Source organism: Lepidochelys olivacea (genome assembly GCF_965140295.1).
Source record: "Lepidochelys olivacea isolate rLepOli2 genome assembly, chromosome: 1".
Classification (NCBI taxonomy): Eukaryota; Metazoa; Chordata; order Testudines; family Cheloniidae; genus Lepidochelys; species Lepidochelys olivacea.
This window is the reverse complement of record NC_140411.1, coordinates 37,028,508-37,044,986: the sequence shown is the minus strand read 5'-3', so window position 1 is coordinate 37,044,986 and position 16,479 is coordinate 37,028,508. Positions and strand designations below refer to the sequence as shown.

Below are 16,479 nucleotides of genomic sequence, written 5' to 3'. Positions count from 1 at the left end.
AACAGCAGGAGGAGTTTGGGTGTGGGAGGGGCTGGGGGTTGGGGCGCAGAAGGGCGTGAGAGCTCTGGGCAGTGCTTTCCTCAGGGGGGAGGCTCCCCAGAAGTGGCAACATCCCTCAGCTGCTAGATGAAGGCGTGGCCAAGCAGCTCTGCACGCTGCCTCCACCTGCAGCCACCACCCCCACAGCTCCCATTGGCCACCATTCCCAATGGGAGCTGCGGAGCTGGCAGTCAGGGTGGAGGCAGCGCACGTTGCTGCCTGGCGATGCCTCCACCTAGGAGCTGAGTGAGGGGGATGTCGCCACTTCCGGGGAGGCATGGAGCCAGGTAGGGAGCCTGCCAGCCCTGCCAACTGTCCCCGCGGGGGTCCCGGACGGCCCTCCCCAGCACCCAGGGCACCCCCAGGTAACCCTCCCTCCCCAAGATTTAGTCAGGGGTATATAGTACAAGTCATGGACAGGTCACAGGCCCTGAATTTTTGTTTACTGCCCGTGACCTGTCCATGACTTTTACTAAAAATACCCATGACTAAAAACATAGCCTTAGTGATGCTACTACGTTTGCTGAAATATTCATGCATTTGTGAAATAAAAGCACTGAACATTTGAATCTTCCTTTGGTATGACTTTCTTCCAAGATGTGTCTCAGAATATAGAGAACCTACAAAACAGTTAATTAAGTTAGCCATTTAGGTACAGTGCAGTCCTTTTCTGTCATCAATTTATTGCATGACTATATGACTTTACATGTCCTTGACACTGAGTAGATGCACCACACTGCTGTACTATGTTACAAATTGCTTTGAAATAATGAGATAGTTACTGTCATCACTGATAATGCTTTGGCACTATTTTCTCATTGTTAAAAACCTTGTTTTTCTTTTTTGACAAATATTTCTATGATCTTAAAGTCTTTAACCCCATTTTCATTCACGTTTAATCGTATGGCTGGACAATGGGAATGACATTATGTTCTGCTTCTCTTGTCCTTCATATTCTGCTATTGTCACTTCTGCATTTAGGTACAAAAGTAATTTCCCTCCCTCGCCCTATGTTATATGTGCCAATAACACTTGGTCCCAACAAGTTCTGTTATTACCAGGGATCCTACAAATCCATTTTCCGCAGAAAAACGTGGAATTTGTGTTTTTACAGAGAATCTTTAGCTTTTACATTTTGTGAAAAAATAAAAATGTATATTAACTATTGTGGCATTCCCCTGGTGTTATCTGGACCAGTGATCTGCTAGGTCACTCCAATCCTGGACTCTGGGAGCCAGCCTTACCCTGCTCTGCTGTGAGAACCCCCACTCCCGGGATGTTCATAGAATCATAGAATATCAGGGTTGGAAGGGACCTCAGGAGGTCATCTAGTCCAACCCCCTGCTCAAAAGCAGGACCAATCCCCAATTAAATCATTCATGCAGAGCCTCTAGCATGTAAGCTGCTCCCAGCTATGTGAGTGGACACTTTTGGCCAGCCGCTGCTTGGATTGTGAAACTGAATGACATTAGCCAATGTCTCTGGTTCCAGTCACAACCCTAGCAATCTCCGTCTTGCAGTGTCCAGTTATGCCCCCTGGACACTGCAAGCTTATATGAGTTCGTCAATTTAACAAAGAAATTTATATGTACCAAGCTTGTTATCCCAAGGGGAGTCTCTGACACTCTTCAAACCAAACACACTGCTTCAGGTGGAATAAACAAGCAAATGTATTAACTACAAAGATAGATTTTAAGTAATTATAAATCAGAGCACAAGAAGTCAGATTTGGTCAAATAAAATAAAAGCAAAACGCATTCTAAGCTGATCTTAACACTTTCAGTGCCCTTACAAACTTAGATGCTTCTCACCACAGGCTGGCTGATTGCCCTTCAGACAGGCTCTCCCCTTTGATCAGTGCTTCAGTCGCTTGGTGGTGATGTCTGTAGATGGAGGTGGAAGAGAGAGGAAGAGCATGGCAAACGTCTCTCCCTTTTATGGTGTTCTTTCTTCCCTCTTGGCTTTGCGCCCCCCCCTTCAGAGTCAGGTGAACATTACCTTATCATAATCCCAAACTGACCAAAGGAAGGGGGGGTGACTCCCTGAGAGTATAACAGATTCTTTTGTTGCTGCCTAGGCCAGTCTCCTTTGTTCCTGTGAGGCTGGGCTTGGTTTGTCCCATACATGCCCTGATGAGGTGTGAACTGCCCCTCTGTTCTTGGAGAGCTTTTGCTTGGGCTTGTTTTAAGCCATGAAGACACATTTTCAGCCTCATAACTACATACATGAAATTACAACCTATAACATTACATTACTATAACAATAATGCTCAGTGCATTATGAGCCTTCCGAATATAAGAAACTGTACTGGGTCAGACCAAAGGTCCATCCAGTCCAGTATCCTGTCTGCCGACAGTGGCCAATGCCAGGTGCCCCAGAGGGAGAGAACCTAACAGGTAATGATCAGGTGATCTCTCTCCTGCCATCCACCTCCACTCTCTGACAGAGGCTAGGGACACCATTCCTTACCCATCCTGGCTAATAGCTAATGGACTTAACCTCCATGAATTTTTCCAGTTCTCTTTTAAACCCTGTTTTAGTCCTAGGCTTCACAACCTTCTCAGGCAAGGAGTTCCACAGGTTGACTGTGCGCTGAGTGAAGAAGAACTTCCTTTTATTTGTTTTAAACCTGCTACCCATTAATTTCATTTGGTGGCCCCTAGTTCTTATATTATGGGAACAAGTAAATAACTTTTCCTTATTCACTTTCTCCACACCACTCATGATTTTGTAGAACCTCTATCATATCCCCCCTTAGTCTCCTCTTTTCCAAGCTAAAAAGTCGTAGCCTCTTTAATCTCTCCTCATGGGACCCATTCCAAACCCCTAATCATTTTAGTTGTCCTTTTCTGAACCTTTTCTAATTCCAGTGTATCTTTTTTGAGATGGGGGACCACATCTGTATGCAGTATTCAAGACGTGGGTGTACCATGGATTTATATAAGGGCAATAAGATATTCTCCATCTCTTTTTTAATGATTCCTAACATCCCATTTTCTTTTTTGACTGCTGCTTCACACTGCGTGGACGTCTTCAGAGAACTATCCATGATGACTCCGAGATCTTTCTCCTGATTAGTTCTAGCTAAATTAGCCCCCATCATATCGTATGTATAGTTGGGGTTATTTTTTCCAGTGTGCATTACTTTATCCACATTAAATTTCATTTGCCATTTTGTTGCCCAATCACTTAGTTTTGTGAGATCTTTTTGAAGTTCTTCACAGTCTGCTTTGGTCTTGACTACTTGAACAGTTTAGTATCATCTGCAAACTTTGCCACCTCACTGTTTACCCCTTTCGCCAGATCATTTATGAATAAGTTGAATAGGATGGTCCTAGGACTGACCCTTGGGGAACACCACTAGTTACCCCTCTCCATTCTGAAAATTTACCATTTATTCCTACTCTTTGTTCCCTGTCTTTTAACCAGTTCTCAGTCCGTGAAAGGATCTTCCCTCTTATCCCATGACAACTTAATTTACATAAGAGCCTTTGGTGAAGGACCTTGTCACAGGCTTTCTGGAAATCTAAGTACACTATGTCCACTGGATCCTCCTTGTCCACATGTTTGTTGACCCCCCTCAAAGAACTCTAATAGATTAGTAAGACATGATCTCCCTTTACAGAAACCATGTTGACTTTTGCGCAACAATTTATCTTCTTCTATGTGTCTGACAATTTTATTCTTTACTATTGTTTCAACTAATTTGCCCGGTACTGACTTCAGATTTACCGGTCTGTAATTGCCAGGATCACCTCTAGAGCCCTTCTTAAATATTGGCATTACATTAGCTATCTTCCAGTCACTGGGTACAGTAGCTGATTTAAAGGAGAAGTTACAAACCATAGTTAATAGTTCCGCAACTTCACATTTGAGTTCTTTCAGAACTCTTGGGTGAATGCCATCTGGTCCCGATGACTTGTTACTGTTAAGTTTCTCAATTAGTTCCAAACCCTCCTCTAGTGACACTTCAATCTGTGACAATTCCTCAGATTTGTCACCTACAAAAGATGGCTCAGGTTTGGGAATCTCCCTAACATCCTCAGCCATGAAGACTGAAGCAAAGAATTCATTTAGTTTCTCTGTGATGACTTTATCGTCTTTACGTGTTCCTTTTGTATCTCGATCGTCCAGGGGCCCCACTGGTTGTTTAGAAGGCTTCCTGCTTCTGATGTACTTAAAAAACATTTTGTTATTACCTTTTGAGTTTTTGGCTAGCTGTTCTTCAAACTCCTTTTTGGCTTTTCTTATTACATTTTTACATTTAATTTGGCAGTGTTTATGCTCCTTTCTATTTACCTCACTAGGATTTGACTTCCACTTTTTAAAAGATGCCTTTTTATCTCTCACTGATTCTTTTACATGGTTGTTAAGCCATGATGGCTCTTCTTTAGTTCTTTTACAGTGTTTTTAATTTGGGATATACATTTCAGTTGAGTGTCTATTATGGTGTCTTTGAAAAGTGTCCATGCAGCTTGCAGGGATTTCACTCTCGTCACTGTACCTTTTAATTTCTGTTTAACTAACCTCCTCATTTTTGCAAAGTTCCCCTTTCTGAAATTAAATGCCACAGTGTTGGGCTGTTGAGGTGTTCTTCCCACCACAGGAATGTTAAATGTTATTATATTATGGTCACTATTTCCAAGCAGTCCTGTTATAGTTACCTCTTGGACCAGATTCTGCGCTCCACTCAGGACGAGATCGAGAGTTGCCTCTCCGCTTGTTCATGTACCATTTGCTCAAAAAAGCAGTCATTTAAAGTATCAAGAAATTTTGTCTCTGCATTTCGTCCTGAGGTGACATGTACCCAGTCAATAGGGGGATAATTGAAATCCCCCACTATTATTGAGTTCTTTATTTTGATAGCCTCTCTAATCTCCCTTAATCATTTCATCGTCACTATCACTGTTCTGGTCAGATGGTCGATAATAGAGCCCTACTGTTATATTCTTATTAGAGCATGGAATTACTATCCATAGAGATTCTATGGAGCATGTGGATTCATTTAAGATTTTTATTTCATTTGATCTACATTTTCTTTCACATATAGTGCCACTCCCTCGCCCCCCTCACCCCGACACGACCTGTTCTGTCCTTCCGATATATTTTGTACCCCGGAATGATTGTGTCCCATTGATTGTCCACCAGGTCCACCTCACTTCACCAGGTTTCTGTGATGCCTATTATATCAATATCCTCCTTTAACATGAGGCACTCTAGTTCACCCATCTTATTATTTAGATTTCTAGCATTTGTGTACAAGCACTTTAAAAACTTGTCACTGTTTATTTTTCTGCCCTTTTCTGATGTATCAGATTCTTTATGTTTCTCATCTGATCTGGCCCATACTTTGTCCTCTTCCATCCTCTCCCCCTGACTAAAACCTAGAGAATCTCTATCAATAGACTGGTTTCAGAGTATCAGCCGTGTTAGTCTATTCGCAAAAAGAAAAGGAGTACTAGTGGCACCTAAGAGACTAACCAATTTATTTGAGCATAAGCTTTCGTGAATGCACTGAATGCATGATGAAGTGAGCTGTAGCTCACGAAAGCTTATGCTCAAATAAATTGGTTAGTCTCTTAGGTGCCACTAGTACTCCTTTTCTTTTTATCAATAGACTCTCCTCTAAGAGAAGTCTCTGTCCTATCCACGTGCGCCTCTGCAGCAATCGGCTTCCCCCCATCTTTTAGTTTAAAAACTGCTCTGCAACCTTTTTAATGTTAAGTACCAACAGTCTGGATCCACTTTGGTTTAGGTGGAGCCCATCCTTCCTGTATAGGCTCCCCCTATCCCAAATGTTTCCCTAGTTCCTAATAAATCTAAACCCCTCCTTTCTACACCATTGTCTCATCCACGCATTGCGACTCTGAAGCTCTGCCTGCCTAACTGGCCCTGCGCATGGAACTTGAACCATTTCTGAGAATGCCACCATAGAGGTCCTGGACATCGGTCTCTTTCCTAGCAGCCTAAATTTGGCCTCCAGGGCCTCTCTCCTACCCTTCCCTATGTCATTGGTACCTACATGTACCACGACCACTGGCTCCTCCCCAGCACTACACACTGACATGACAAACTTTGCATTAGATACCACACAATCATATTATAAGATGAACGTGGGGGTGCAGGGTGTTCCCCCAAGTTACAGAACGTCACAACTATTTACTAAATTATACTGGAAGTACCAGTGTTATAGTGGGAGATCTAGCTTTGAATGATCTGAGATACTTTGCAGCACCTTAATAGAGGCTTACAGAAAAACCTCCGAAGGAGTTTAAAAATGCCCTAAAATTTACTTCCCCTAATTGATATGATTAAAGTGGTGACAGTATCAGGACACTTTGGTTTGCATAAAACAGTAATTAGACGACAGTTCTGTTTCACTAGAACTCCCCAGGGTTTTCATAACTCACCAGCTATTTGTCATACACATGTGAATAAGATGTGGGATAAAATGCCCAATAAAGATAACATTATATCGTATGTAGATTGTCATAAATATAAAGGGAAGGGTAAACCCCTTTGAAATCCCTCCTGGCCAGGGGAAAGCTCCTCTCACGTGTAAAGGGTTAAGAAGCTAAAGGTAACCTTGCTGGCACCTGACCAAAATGACCAATGAGGAGACAAGATACTTTCAAAAGCTGGGAGGAGGGAGAGAAACAAAGGGTCTGTGTGTCTGTCTATATGCTGGTCTTGGTCTTTGTCGGGGATAGACCAGGAATGGAGTCTTAGAACTTTTAGTAAGTAATCTAGCTAGGTATGTGCTAGATTATGATTTCTTTAAATGGCTGAGAAAAGAATTGTGCGGAATAGAATAACTATTTCTGTCTGTGTATCTTTTTTGTAACTTAAGGTTTGGCCTAGAGGGGTTCTCTATGTTTTTGAATCTAATTACCCTGTAAGATATCTACCATCCTGATTTTACAGGGGGGATTTCTTTATTTCTATTTACTTCTATTTTTATTAAAAGTCTTCTTGTAAGAAACTGAATGCTTTTTCATTGTTCTCAGATCCAAGGGTTTGGGTCTGTGGTCACCTATGCAAATTGGTGAGGCTTTTTACCAAACCTTGTCCAGGAAGTGGGGTGCAAGGTTTTGGGAAGTATTTTGGGGGGAAAGACGCGTCCAAACAGCTCTTCCCCAGTAACCAGTATTAGTTTGGTGGTGGTAGCGGCCAGTCCAAAGACTACAGGTGGAATATTTTGTACCTTGGGGAAGTTTTGACCTAAGCTGGTAAAGATAAGCTTAGGAGGTTTTTCATGCAGGTCCCCACATCTGTACCCTAGAGTTCAGAGTGGGGGAGGAACCTTGACATAGATTATACATAATTTAATTGGCGTCTAAATTTTAGAGTAACAGTGTCACTTATTCAATGCATGAAACCTTCCCCCCTTGTGGTTGATATTTGAATACGCTTTAAATTTACATAGCTAAACATACTCCAATAAACTGCTTCCAGTGTATAGAGGTTACTCAATGGCAGATAGGGGTTCATGTTTTAATGCATTTCAAATTTCACTTCAGCCTCCAGATGTGAGTAATTAAAGTCATGAAAAGATGCAGAAAGCTTTAAAAATCACCCCTAAAGACTGTGTCATTGAGTTTGGCAAGAAAAAATGTCAGAGTGATGGTAATGTGCTGTTCTGTACTATACACAGCAAGGCTGCAGATTACGTTTGAAGGCAGACAATTGTGGAACACACGGAAAGCTGGCACCATCTTCTTCCACAACTGGCTAATATAAATGATTCTACAGTGGTGGCACAGCAGCTGCTCAAATTCAGTTTCTGAGGAAAAGAGCTCTTTTAAATTATGTGCATAGCTACTATATGCAAATATGTGCTATTTTTATTTATCATCTTTTCTATGGTCCTCATCACCTTAGTATCTAAGTGCCTTACAATCAAATCAGTGTATCTTCAATGCTCCATTCAATTAATCAAATTGACAGATGGACTGAAGCACAGAGTGTAATTACTGTTACCCACATCCTCCCTTTTTCTGCCTTTCTGTTATTTTCGCTTGTGTCCAGTCTTAAATAGTTTGGAAGGTCTTTGGGATGGGAACGTGGCACCCTATGTGTCTGTACAGCATCTAGCAGAATGGGGTTTCAAGGCATTATAAATATACAGATAACACCTAGCAATTAAAACTTGGTCATGTTATATGTGTTCATTGGTGAGAAATGATGCAGTATTATTAGGTGCATGCATTTATTAATGCCACAATATCACATATGTAAACCAGTGTGATCCTCTCTTGGTAGCCCGACTTTTGCCATGCTATCTTTTTTAAATGTATTTTTCTATTATTGAATTTAGTGGGCAAATGATGCAAAAGTTTTACAGAAATAATTTACCAAATTTATAAAGAAGTACATTATGATTCTTTATACTCTTCCTGTGTTTGCTTTCTGCAAATATTCTAGCAAGTTAGTTTACTCACAAGATTGTTCACTGAAACTACACATTTTGAGCTACCACCACAGAACATGAACTAAAAGCAATTTTTAATTAATTTTAAGTATTCACACCAGAAACCAGATTAATCCAATCAGAAAACCTACACGTCCAATCAAAGCAGCTTCAGTTTCAAATACTAAATATTGCATGTGTTAAAGGACTATTTAAAAATTATCTACCATCCAAAAAGTATTTGCAGAACTCAATGAATAAATCATTTTGATAATAAATACATTTGTGCAAATCATGCTCTGTTTGTGGACCATTTTAAAGAGAAAAAAAGGCAAGTTTAATCAAATAAATTATGTGCAACAGAATCAGCACCAAGTATTGTGTTACCAAGGCAACAGAATATAATGCAAAGGGCAAATGCCAGATATATATGATGTGGCTGTGGGGACAAAAGGAAAGCAGCAGCATTGCAGGATTGTTAACCTTAATCTCCACAAAAACATTCTTGCTCACCGAAATTCTCTAAAAGGGATGACACTTTGGGGTCAGGTAAGCAGCATTTTAAAATCAGAGTAATCTATTTTACATTACATCTTCATCTTGTTAAATATAAGTATAAATACCACATTTACCATTTAAACATTTCACATGCAAAAAATCCTGCATTAATACAACTTTAAGGTTACATAATTAAAATAAATGCAAAATTTAAAGTTTCTAGAGAAACATTAAGTTAGCCATATAATGTATGTGGCCTTAATTCTATAGCAGATGGATTGTGGTGCCTATGATTTCAGTGTGACACCATATGGAAATAAGGGCCTATCTGCACAGATCCAATTACAGGATCTCCTATATTTTGTAGTGTATTTATTGTCCAGTAGTACCTAGATGCTAAGATCAAAATTTGGCCCCTCTCATGCTAGGCAACATTCAAACATAAGGAAAGACAGTCACTACCCTAGAAAGCTTGTCTATATTAAGACAAGACATGAGTGAAAGTAACAAAAAAGGAGGGAATAGGGGAAGATGAAGGTAACAGTAACAGGAGCACATGGTTATACAAACCAGCTATGAGCACAATCTGATTACTTGAAATTATCTAATGAGATTTTAAATTATAAGGTACATAACATATAATAAATACCAGTTCCTAATGTCCATTATCATAAATGTATGTACATATATGTAAATATAGTATTTTCAATTTCTGCTTCTCTTGTTAAAAATGTAATTTGTTTTTTATTTTGTTCTACGTACACCATACAAAATGTGTGAAATGATTGAGCTAACTTTTCTATGTGAACCTTACTTTTCGCATTTCCTGACTTAATGCATTCCACTAAAATAATGTACGTCTTATAAGTCTGTCGACACAGGGAAGGGTTGCAGAATTCCCCTCCACCACCACCATTACTAAAGTACAATTGCACCAGCATAGGTGGGCTGTTGTTTAACAAGTATAGACTCATGGGGTTAGAAGGGACTGGAAGGGTCTAGTGTAACCCTCTGCAAAGATGCAGGATTTGTTGTGTCAGGCATGTATGGTTCTACAAACTGATCTCTCCAAAGTGGCCTCTTTTGCTCTTTGATAGAACACGCTACAGGAATGCAGATCTTTAACTCTTTCAGGGTCATTAAAGATCAGCCCCTGTTTTGTGAAGGCTTTGGCTAATCCCCTATGCTGGGCTGAGTGGTTAGTCTGCAGTGGTGGCTCTCAATTAAAACTGATAAGGTTCTCCAATGGGATTACCAATAATGCGGGCAGGGGGGAAATGCTGCAGGGTAGGTTTGCAGAAAATATGGCCTGATGAGGCCACTACCCAAGGTATTCAGAGCTTGCAGTGGGATCCTGCTCTGCTTGTGACTCCTGGGTGCTGAAGGAGTGGGCCAAGCCAGCAGGCGGTGCTCTATGCCAGACGCTCTTCCCCCCTCATTTCCAGCAGCAACTGGCCTCATGGTTCAAAGAGCAAATCTGCTTCTGCTGGGAAGGGCATAGCCCATCATGGGTGGGGCACGTCGCATAGGCTGGGGAAGACTGTGCCTCCCCAAACAGCCCTGCCCATGCTCCTCCCCGAAGCCCCCTCCTGCTTGTCCTTCCCCATTGGTCCCAGTCCAGGCAGGCTGCTCCTCTTCAGGGAAGTGTGCTGGGGCTAGGGCGGCTGAGACTTGGGGTGGCTGGGTCTGCCCATTGCTGGGCGGCTCCTGGGCACGGGGGCCGTGCCACCCCGATGCTTAGGGGAAGGGGGCCAGAGGCGCTGGGCCTGCCTGCCCTGTGCTTGAGCGGGTTCGGAGAGCACTGGGGGGGGAGGGGATGCACTGCCCGCCCGCTCTGTGATCTGTGCCCAGCCAATGCCCCCCAGCTTGCCCTGTGCTCAGGAGCCGGGGGCGGGGGGGGGGCAGCGCGTCGCCAGCCCGGCGCTTAGGCAGGGCTTGTGGCCGGGGGGGCTGGCTCTGGCAGGGGTGGGAGGGGTCCTTGGTCAGGTGGGCAGAGCTGGTAGGGGCCTAGCCTCCCCCAACGGGCAGTTCACTCACCACCCATGGAGCCCATCTCGGGCTAGGGAGACAGCAGCGCACCCACTGCATGGCACAGCGACACCCAATGGACCCCGGCTCGCTCAGCTGCAGCGCCACTCCAGGACCCGACCCTCGCCCTGGTGAGACACTGCCTCCCCCCTCCAGAGGCACAGCTGGGCAAGGGGGTGGGGCTACCCATGGGGAGACACCCTGCCCTCAGGCGAGGGGGCCGGCAATTAACAATGGGCCCTGCCCTCTCTGGCTCTTGCCTGGCCCCGCCCACGTCTGGCTCCTCAGTGACCCAACAGGCACTAGTCTGGAAGCTCATTGCTGCAAAGGGAGTGGGAACTGCTTCCCCATAGCCAATCGCAGATAGGAATCGTGGCAATCAGCACAGCCAGCCAATGGGAATGGGGGGAGGGAGGTGCAGAGCCGGTGGTCCCAAATTCAGAGAAGTTGTGAAGATGAAAGCACATTTCTGGGATTCCGGCCCGCTTGGGTGTGTCACAGGGACAGAGGCAGGACTTCACGCAAGTACCTAAACCGGTCCCACCATTAGGAGCCCTGGAAGCAAGGAGTGGCAAATACCTGGGCGGTGCATCGCATAGGCTAGGGAAGGCTGTGCCTCCCCAAACAGCTCAGCGTTGCCCCGCCCATGGTCTTCCCCAAAGCCTCCTCCTGCTTGCCCTTGGCCCCAGCCCTGGCAGGCTGCTCCTCTTCACCCCGGTGCTCGAATTTGCTACCTGCAGCCGTTACTCATATGTAAGGGATTGTAAAAACCTGCTAGCTGATGCAGCAAGTTCCTACAGGTAGCAGTTTCTCATACTCTTGGGTGCAAGAAACTGCTACCTGTAGGAATGTGTTATATGTATTTGCTACCTCTCGCCTATCTTCTGGTACAAAGGTAGTTAATTGTTACAAGTTGCAGTTACTGATACTTAAAGTTGTTCTTATTTGCTGACTTGTCCTAATTTGCTAAAACTTGACAGTAGTGTGAGATGAAAGCATAAAGTCTTCGGCTTCCAAACGATCCTGCCTGGTGTATATATGTATCAATTACCTCTTAATAGAGGATTGTAAAAAATAGAGTGAAGTCTTTAAATATAATTTATTTTGCAGCTTCATTTACTTCTGCCCAAGTGACCTGTGTGTTGGATTCATTTTAGTGGGATGCGGACCATATTGAGGATAATTTAAACTCTTAAACTCTTAATTTCCTTAGGGCTTGCCTTCAGTATTCTTCTATGCTAGTGCAACCTCTGTCCATTACAGTTCATCAACTCATCAGGCAGGCACAGGCAGAAATAAACTTGCCCTGTTGCCTTGACTGAGAAAGGTTTCTGATCAAAGGGAGCATAGATTCCAAGCAAGCTTCTTGGGTAATATCTCATTGGAGATGAAAGGGCTTGTTCAGAAAGAGATTTTGAAGTCTGTAGGGTAAAGATGAGCCAGATGGGTTTGTCTCCATGCAGGTATATTTTAGTTTTTGGGGGTGGGGTAGAAAGGAGAGAGAAGTATTTTGGATTTCCTATTTCCCTTACTGAGGGCCATCTGTGCTCACCTGAAATTTTTCCTGGCAGAAGCAGTTCCTATCTATTTATTACTGCATCAGAAATGGCTGCCATCACACAGAGGCATTAGTGGTGGTGGAAGTGAAAGAAGGCAAAGAAGTTTTTTCCCTCCCCAAAACACTACCTTGCATGTGGAAGCCATAATGTTGCTACTGCTTCATATAGTGCTTCATATATAGTGCTTCATAGTAGGCTTGTTTAGCCAACTTTAATTTGTGTGACTATTTAAAAACATGAGTTAAATCTAATAACGGTCTCACCCCTCATGAGTCCTCAGCCCTCCTCTTCTTCCCCGCCCCCAGGAGGAGAAGGTGATACATCTTCAAGCAATGGTAGTAGGAGGGGTGTTTGTGCTGGTGGAAGCCAGGGGAAGCCCTGGGTCCACCAGGAGCACTGGGGACTGAGGGTTGCCCTCACCAGTACAGAATAGGTGTAGCAGCATATAGTCCACACAGTGCATGGCTTCTCTGGGGTGCTCAGTATAGCTGGCAGTGCCTTCTGCCCCTCTAAATATTTACAAACGGGGAGGGGCAGAAGGTACCTCACTATTGTAGATATCTCAGTAGATATTTTCCAAACCCAATAATAATGGTTGCAGTAATTTTAAGACAACAGCCAAGGATCGCTCCTGAGAAAGCCAGTGGGTTTTCCCAGATTGGATTAATTTGAACTTCAGTCACAGTGTATCTTCCAAGATGCTCTGTCCTTTTGGACTCTTGCTGAAAAAAAGAGTATAATGAAGACATTAAATTTATAGCTGAAGTAGATGGCCTCTGAAGTGTGTATTGGAGAGATTAGAGTTACACTTTTCTCTGAGTAAAGCTTGTTCTCCACTATGTCTTCCGGAGAAGTTTGCCGGTCCATCAAATGCACAAATAGCCATCTCTTTGGGATTCAATTTACAAGCATTTAACTCTTCTAAAATGTGGGTTGTCAGAGATGCCGTCGATGTGTTTTCTATAACCTGAACATCTAGAAATTCATCTGCTGGCCTACCACTGATATCAAGATAACATACGCAGTGACTTAATACTTGACACCCATTTGCATCGGTGTGTTCATCAGCCATGTATGCACATTTTCTGAATGTGGTGAGAGAGTTTGTCACTTTTTCAATGCTGAGACTTTCACTGTTGCACTGCATGCTTCTAACCAGTCAGTTGAGTTTCTTGCAGAAAGATAGTGAGCATTTGCTGGTCTTGGTCGGAACCAGTGAACAACTTCAGGATTAACAAATTACAATGAACTTTACATTGGCCTCCAGTTTGTAGTGTGTGGTATCTCTTGCTTAAAAAGAGAAATTATGATGTGACAGCCATGTTTGTTCACATAAACTGTGTTGTGTCTCCAGCATTCTTAACAGCCTCATTAAGTACTTCTAAAATTGTCTTTGACATTGACTGACTTATAAGGCTTTCTGCATGTCGATATAGTCCAGAGGATTGGTGTTTTTCAGCCTTTTCACATAGTTTGTCAGCATTGGCTTTGCTGATCAGTCTGGCAAACCAAGTTCCTCCACTTTTAAATCTATGGTATTCTCACATCTTGAATACTGTGGGCAGTTCTGATCACCCTATCTCAAAAAAGATATATTGGAGTTGGAAAGGTACACAGAAGGGCAACTAAAATGATCAGGCGCCTGGAACAGCTTCCATATGAAGAGAGATTAAAAAGACTGGGACTTTCTGGCTTGGAAAAGAGTCGACTAAGGGGGGATATGATAGAGGCCTATAAAATCTGGACTGGTGTGCAGAAAGTGCATAAGCTTCCTTACATAACACAAGAACTGGGGGTCACTCAATGAAATCAATAGGCAGCAGGTTTAAAACAAACAAAAGGAAGTACTTCTTCACACAACACACAGTCAACCCATGGAACTCTTTGCCAGGGGATGTTGTGAAAACCAAAACTGGAACAGGATTCAAAAAGAACTAGATAAGTTTATGGAGGATATGTCCATCAATGGCTATTAGCCAGGATGGGCAGGGATGCAACACCATGCTCTGAGAGCCTGTTTGCCAGAAGCTGGGAGTGGATGACAGAGGGTGGATCACTCAATAATTGCTCTGTTCTGTTAATTCCCTTTGAAGCACCTGGCATTGGCCACTGTCAGAAGACAAAAAGAAAAGGAGTACTTGTGGCACCTTAGAGACTAACAAATTTATTTGAGCATAAGCTTTCGTGCTTATGCTCAAATAAATTTGTTAGTCTCTAAGGTGCCACAAATACTCCTTTTCTTTTTGCGAATACAGACTAACACGGCTGCTACTCTTAAACCTGTCAGAAGACAGAGTACTGGGCTAGATGGACCATTGGTCAGACCCAGCCATTCTTATGTAAAATTAACTATAATATAATAAAAATGTTTAGTACAAAAACTTCCAACACCAGCCAAAATTGATCACTTGGGCAACACAGCTCTGGCTGCTGGATATCTAGGTAGAGTAGGTGAGTTCATGTAAATATAGTCTGGTCCTGAAGCCTTCCCCCACCCCCTGGGTCATCACTAGCTGTCAGGGGAGAGCTCATTCAGACCTTGCTTACAAATCGTAATTTTAAATTATAAGGTTGGCCAACATTGCCAAAATGAATGCGCCAACATTGTCAGAAAAAACAACAGCTGTTCGAGGAAGCTAGTCTTTGTTCATACTTTTCAAACCTATTATACTTTTTCAGGTACAAGTGTTTTATCATACACTATATATGCTTTTAAAGTGTGTATTAATGTTTCAATTCACATTTCCAACCAACCACTAAATTGGCAACACTGCATGTAACCAGTTGACCAGGGGGGAATGTTGGGGAAATTCGGGGGGGGGGGTATAGGGAAGTCCTTGCTGTCACTGAATTAAGTCTCCTGCAGCACCTCAGTAGGTTACATCAAACAAAGAGGAGGTGCAGTGACTAGGCATTGGGATATCTGTGCCTTTAGGAACCCAGCATGGGAAGCCTATGCTGAGCGGTACTGTCTGTGAGAGGGGAAATAAAAAAGCCTCTCTGCCCCCCCCCCATATTTTTGCAAACACTGGTGTCTCAGTCCATCGGGGTAACCGTTACCCCCTCTGCCCCTGCCTGTGCCAGGGTTTTGTCCTCTGTCACCCTCTGGCAGTGCCGCACCCCGGGCTTACCTCCAGCTCTTTCCCCCCGCCCCATCCCTGATTTTGCCCTTCTGCCCCTATCCTAACTCTGCCTCCAGCTGCTTGATCCCCCCACCAGTCAATTTCCAGCCACTGATCAGACCCCGGCCACCTCTCTCCTCTGATTTGCCCCTTTTTAACCACTGGAAAAAGCACTCGCAGAATCTCATGCCCAGTAAAAGCAGCGCGAAGGGCAGCGGCTTCAGCAGATGTCACGGAACATGCTCAGTTTGTGAGCATGCTCAGCACACCCTAAGTAGCAAGTGCCTAGGGCGGAGTTTCTGGTACTCCATCTGGGGCGCTGGGGCCGCCCGCCCTCTGCTTGAACGGGCTGGAGGGGCGCCCCCCCACCCCGCCCTCAAGTTCGGGGGCGGCGCGGGGCCTCGCGCCGCCCGCTTGCTCTGCGCTCGGGGCCGCGGGCAAGGAGCCGCGCGCCGCTGGCTCGTCCACCCGCTCTGTGCAGGGGCGGGAAAGGGGGGGGGCCACGCGCCGCTGACCCGCCCCCCCCCCCCAGAGGGCGCCCCTGGGCGCGTCGCCCGCCAGGGGCGAGGAGATTCCGGCGGGGCCGGGGCCGGGGGCGGGGCCTTGGGCGGGGGCCAGCCTCCCCCAGCGGGCGGTTCACCCGCCGCCACGGGTTCTCCAATGGGAGACGGGGGGCTGTTAAAGGGCCGGTGAGCCGACCGAAGGGGAGTGCTGGGCGCCGGTGAGTAGTTCGCGCTGCTCCCTGGGGACTCCAGGGTCGGGCTGGGGCGGCTCCCCTCACTGACGCGGCGCGGGACAGGAGCCCCCCCACCCCCCCGCAGGT

At 44.6% G+C, this 16,479-nt stretch overlaps 1 protein-coding gene across 4 annotated transcripts in view; it reads left to right on the top strand.

The window, feature by feature from the left end:
• Positions 1 to 16,479, top strand: part of MSANTD4 (Myb/SANT DNA binding domain containing 4 with coiled-coils) — a 49,319-nt gene that overhangs the window by 15,529 nt on the left and 17,311 nt on the right. For 2 of the 4 annotated variants that reach the window (XM_084616678.1, XM_084616679.1), the window contains exon 1: positions 16,253 to 16,377. The exons of 1 other annotated variant lie outside the window; for it this stretch is intronic. The gene's annotated coding sequence lies outside the window, so the exon portion shown is untranslated. Of the gene's footprint in view, positions 1 to 16,235; positions 16,378 to 16,479 lie in introns of those variants that run through there. One more of the 4 variants, XM_084616677.1, reaches the window with a different exon arrangement.